Below are 6,484 nucleotides of genomic sequence, written 5' to 3'. Positions count from 1 at the left end.
GGATCAGATGACCATGCTCCCATACTATTCTTAATCATTAGGGGAGTGAACAAATACCTGACTCTGTATCAGTAGTTAGGCTAAAGTTATAATTTATTGGAGATGTCCATATTAGACAAGACATGGTTTTAGGTCGGGTTTACCATGTAGAAATATTCAAAAGCAGCGCAAACGAAGTGGCATTAAATTGCTCTGATAGGATTTTGAAAGGAGTCTGTGTATGTGGTCGAGGAAACAATAAAACGGTCCACAGTTCGAAGTTGTTAGGTTTTTGTGACACCTGCTGGTAAGACGGGGTATCGTAAGTAACACACCCGTTGCACTCAAATCAAATTGACCACTGCAGTGTGCTTTCAAAAGTACGACATGTATTTTAGTCTTGTTTAAACAATGAATCATGCATAGCTTCTCTTACAGAGCGAATAAACTATCAGAAACAGATTAATTCAAGAATTTAAAAATGTTAAATAAAATAAAATCAAATTTATTTATATAGCCCTTCGTACATCAGCTGATATCTCAAAGTGCTGTACAGAAACCCAGCCTAAAACCCCAAACAGCAAGCAATGCAGGTGTAGAAGCACGGTGGCTAGGAAAAACTCCCTAGAAAGGCCAAAACCTAGGAAGAAACCTAGAGAGGAACCAGGCTATGTGGGGTGGCCAGTCCTCTTCTGGCTGTGCCGGGTGGAGATTATAACAGAACATGGCCAAGATGTTCAAATGTTCATAAATGACCAGCATGGTCGAATAATAACAAGGCAGAACAGTTGAAACTGGAGCAGCAGCACAGTCAGGTGGACCGGGGACAGCAAGGAGTCATCATGTCAGGTAGTCCTGGGGCATGGTCCTAGGGCTCAGGTCAGTTGAAACTGGAGCAGCAGCATGGCCAGGTGGACTGGGGACAGCAAGGAGTCATCATGTCAGGTAGTCCTGGGGCATTGTCCTAGGGCTCAGGTCAGTTGAAACTGGAGCAGCAGCATGGCCAGGTGGACTGGGGACAGCAAGGAGTCGTCATGTCAGGTAGTCCTGGGGCATGGTCCTAGGGCTCAGGTCCTCCGAGAGAGAGAAAGAAAGAAGGAGATAATTAGAGAACGCACACTTAGATTCACACAGGACACCGAATAGGACAGGAGAAGTACTCCAGATATAACAAACTGACCCTAGCCCCCCGACACAAACTACTGCAGCATAAATATTGGAGGCTGAGACAGGAGGGGACAGGAGACGCTGTGGCCCCATCCGAGGACACCCCCGGACAGGGCCAAACAGGAAGGATATAACCCCACCCACTTTGCCAAAGCACAGCCCCCACACCACTATTAACGATTCTTCGCAATTTTAACACAATATTGCATCACTCAAAGAATGTTCTGTCTAGGTAGCAAACTCAAACATGAGTGGGAGTGAGTGTTACAATGCTTCCTATCTCCTTGGCTCATTGCACTCTTTCTGAACAACTCACAGTGCATTCAACACTGAAATTACTTTGAGTTTTGAGTCATCTGAGGATACATTGTTTTTTTTTCTGTAACATCTATGTACAATGAAAATGAAGTGATTCAAAATGTACAGTGAATGATAAAAGTCTAAGGATAATATTCCCTTTCCAATGTACAGTTTGATCATTTTTTTTGTCATGGAACTTCTTCCATATTTTCATCTGCTTTATATAATCATGATTGACGACAAATACAATTGGTGAGTGTTGTTTGTCGTAGTAGTAGTTTGAGTACTTGTAGTCCAAGGTGCTGAAGACATATGCACCTGCTTGAGAGAAAAGACAAGAAGATCATTTCATTTTGTGAACTGACACTTCATGAGAACCACACAATGCATCTTCAGTGAGTAGTTTTCACTGGGTACCGGGTGGACATGTCCCCACCCACATTCTGAAATATTATTTTTGTCCCCCCCAGTTTAATCATTGGAATGTGATACAAAACAAGGCAACAGTGTGCTTTAGGACCATGCGGACGCCTACAAACAGTACACCTACACCTACTCATTCAAGGGTATTTCTTGATTTTTACTATTTTCTATATTGTAAAATAATGGCGAAGACATCAAAACTATGACATAACACATGTGGAATCATGTAGTAAACAAAAAAAGTGTTAAACAAATCAAAATCTATTTTATATTTCACATTCTTCAAATTGCCACCCTTTGCCTTGATGACAGCTTTACACATTCTTGTCATTCTCTCAACCAGCTTTATGAGGTAGTCACCTTGAATGTATTTCAATTAACAGGTGTGCCTTCTTAAAAGGTAATTTGTGGAATTTCTTTCCTTCTTAATGTATTTGATCAGTTGTGTTGTGACAAGGTAGGGGGGTATACAGAGGATAGCCTTATTTCAAATCAATTCAAAGTTTATTTGTCACGTGCGCCGAATACAACAGGTGTAGTAGACCTTACAGTGAAGTGCAAAACAGGTATTAGGTAAACAATGTGTAAGTAAAGAAATAAAACAACAGTAAAGAGACAGGCTATATACAGTAGTGAGGCTATAAAAGTAGCAAGGCTACATACAGACACTGGTTAGTCAGGCTGATTGAGGTAGTATGTACATACATGCAGATATTGTTGAAGTGACTATGCATACATGATGAACAGAGAGAAGCAGTAGCGTAAAAGAGGTGTTGGCGGATGGTGGGTGGGACACAATGCAGATATCCCGGTTAGCTAATGTGCGGGAGCACTGGTTGGTCGGCCCAATTGAGGTAGTATGCACATGAATGTATAGTTAAAGTGACTATGTATATATGATAAACAGAGAGTAGCAGCAGCGTAAGAAGAGGGGTTGGGGGGAGAGCACACAATGCAATGCTTTGCTGGTGACACTGTCTGGAATTTATTTAGAATTCAAGGCACACTTAACCAGCATGGCTACCACAGCATTCTGCAGTGATACACCATCGCATCTGGTTTGGGCTTAGTGGGATTATCATTTGTTCTTCAACAGGACAATAACCCAACACACCTCCAGGTTATGTAAGGGCTATTTTACCAAGAAGGAGAGTGATGGGGTGCTGCATCAGATGACCTGGCCTCCACAATCACCTGACCTCAACCCAACTGAGATGGTTGAGGATGAGTTGGACCGCAGAGTGAAGGAAAAGTAGCCAACAAGTGCTCAGCATATGTGGGAACTCCTTCAAGACTGTTGGAAAAGCATTCCAGGTGAAGCCGAGAGTGTGCAAAGCTGCCATCAAGGCAAAGGATGGCTAGTTGAAGAATCTCAAATACAAAATACATTTTGATTTGTTTAACACTTTTTTGGTTACTACATTATTCCATATGTGCTATTTCATAGTTTTAATGTCTTCACTGTTATTCTACAATGTAGAATATAGTAAAAATGAAGAAAAACCCTTAAATGAGTAGGTGTTCTAAAACTTTTGACCGATAGTGTACACTGTATGGCTCTAGGGTTGTCTTCAGCCTCCAGGGCCTCAGGAACCTGTCAGGAGTTACCTCCGACACTACATTTGTGTCATGTTGACCCTGGAGTCAAGTTAACCTTTGAAGGGCCCTCAAGAGTCGGTCCTACCTGCTCCAGATGTATCTGAGGAAGTCAGGGTGAAGAAAGTAGTAGCTGCTCTTGTTAAAATGGCCGCCATAATATGATCTCAGCCTGGAACAGAATCAGTAAACACGATACCCCATGAAATGTCAAGCGCTTTTAGAAATGCTCAGAAATCATATCAAAACAAATGTGTTGATAATAATAGTTATTACGTCCATCCATTAAATGTCTCTGTTGATATTCTTCTGTTCTTCATCAGTGACTCTAGGAGGTTACAGTATATTGAGCCTTCTGGGATCAGAACATACAGATAAAAAAGATGGAATGAGGATTCCATGTTAAAGGGTGAAGTGATTTTTGTTCTCTTATCTAACCTTTAACTAAACCATTATGTCCCATTGAGATAAATGATCTCTTGTGTAGCCGAGGGGGTATCCTCATGTAAAAATCACTGGATGATTCAGAAGATTTACTGCTGTTGTCACTGTCTATGTCCAGCGCTTGAGTTGGGTTGAGTTCCTGTTCCTCATAGAATATTAGCTCAGAAGTATTGTGGTGCTCCTTGCCCCTAAATATAAAACAGTACCGGCACCAAAAATAAGTACAGACTCCGATTTCAGTCCAAGTCAAGCACTGTGCGTCCCAAATGACACCCTGTCCCCTTAATATCCCCTATGGGCCCTGGTTAAAAGTAGTGGACTGTATAGGGAATAGGGTGCTGTTTGGTAGACAGCCATTGTTACACATCTTGTTGTGGGGTAGCTGTCTGAAGCCTTGTTTCTTCAGACTGCCCAGTGACGATGGAGAAGGATGTGTGGACGCAGACGGATGTTCTGTTTCCAACGTCGTGTTCAAACCAGCAGTGACAGCCCCAGTCATCCTAAAGGAGATACATGTATGTTTAGTTGCCAACAGGTCTAAAGGTTGATTTTTTTTAGTTACCAACTGGTTCAGGGTCAGATTATTGTTTAGCTAACTGATGGGTATTGTCAGACCTGGGAGCTGAGAGCTGATCCTGAATCAGTTTCAAGGGCCTAACCAGATTAAAACCATTTGACATTTACATCAGCTTTATGAGAAATGCCCCTCACAAGATCACAAAGTTCAACAATCCTACTCAAAGTACAATCTTTGTGTGAGCACACCTCACCTAAACACAGAGTCACATGCATCTATAACGTTCCCCATCCCAGAGCTGTTGAGTATTCCTCCATTGTCCACCAGAGCACAGCAAATACTTATTTTCCACCATAATTTGAAAATAAATTCATTAAAAGTCATACAATGTGATTTTCTGGATTTTTTTTCTCATTTTGTCTGTCATAGTTGAAGTGTACCTATGATGAAAATTACAGGCCTCTTTCATCTTTTTAAGTTGGAGAACTTGCACAATTGATGGCTGACAATACTTTTTTGCTGGTTTTCTGATCCACCATTTTTAAAGGTATCTGTGACCAGCAGATGCATATCTCTACTCCCAGGCATGTGAAATCAATAGATTAGCGCTTAATGAATATATTTCCTTATATAAACTGTAACTCAGTAAAATCGTAGACATTTTTGCATGTTGAGTTTATATTTTTGTTCATTGTATTTATCCCCTTATTTGTGATGGCAAAAAACTACCTCCATACTTCTATTCATTTGTGTGGGTTACCTTCAGATGAGTCCTGTGTGACACTTGTGGAGCAAAACCACCGTGTTCGGAAGCTACAGACAGAAGTTGGCGCATCAGCGTTACTGACTCCAGACGAGTCCCTTGACATTTGTTGGGGTCGTAGAGCGAAACGGAGAACACCATCGTGTTCGTGAGAGTCTCCCCTCTCCATAATAGTTTTTAGGCCAAACCGTCCAGATGCTAGAGGTTTTCGTGAGGTCTGACGAACACCACTGTAGCTCAGCCACCTTCCACCACAGATGGCCGACATAGGAGGATGTGGTGGATTGAGTCGCAGCCCATGCAAAAAAACCCAGATATCTCTAGTTTAAACTGATGGGGATTTCTTAAATAATTATTTTATTATGTTACGCAGATTGACACAGGTGCTGGGGTAACTCACAGTGTTTCTGGTCCAGGAGATACAGGAGCCCCAGTCTTTTGAAGTTCCTCTTATGGAGGCATGACTGTCAGGGGGGTCACCCTTCCAACACCTCTAGGGCTGTCAGGTTGCCCCCCAGGTGGTCTAGATAAGCATTGAAATACAACACATTTGTTTTTTTCATTTACAAGTCTCTGCCATTATCAGTAAAAAGCTACACATACTGTTATAGTAAACTACAGTAAGAGCTTATCAGAACCTGATAATAGCATCGTGTTAGCCTGGGGTTTATACAGGTGTTAACACATCTTCAGTGTGGACTCTTTGCTATGAGGACTTTCCAAATACTGATCCTCTTGTTGACACTCTCATTGAAGAACACATAACCAGAGACAGCGTGCAGACAAGACTAAAACTATCAGGAAAGCTTTCCAAGGGTACATTTCTCTGCTTTTCTGATGGATTTGAAAAGCTGTGTGTTTTTCCAATGAAGTTACAGTTCTTGTTCCATGGCTCCATGGCTGAGCCTGTGACACTTCATTTAGAAACAGTTACAGTGTAAGACAGTTACACTACAGTTTATACACACCTTTCTTTTGTATTTAAATCCCGTCAAGCAATTCTTCCGTTCCCTTCCAGTTGTGTGTCCAAGTTAAGAGTTTTTGGTTCCTATTTTCCATGTCTAGTGAAGTCATACCCCCCAAAATATGTTTTATACTTACTTTCATCATGTGTTTCAATAGGTTTATCCTTATCACATTCCCCTGTTCTGTTATGAAATCTGTTCATGGATGTCTCTCCTTTACTGCAGACACACACACACACACACACACACACACACACACACACACACACACACACACACACACACACACACACACAAACCGTTACCTCAATAAATATGAGATCTGTTTTC

This window comes from Oncorhynchus keta, chromosome 24 (genome assembly GCF_023373465.1).
Source record: "Oncorhynchus keta strain PuntledgeMale-10-30-2019 chromosome 24, Oket_V2, whole genome shotgun sequence".
Lineage (NCBI taxonomy): Eukaryota > Metazoa > Chordata > Actinopteri > Salmoniformes > Salmonidae > Oncorhynchus > Oncorhynchus keta.
This window is presented reverse-complemented; position numbering follows the sequence as displayed.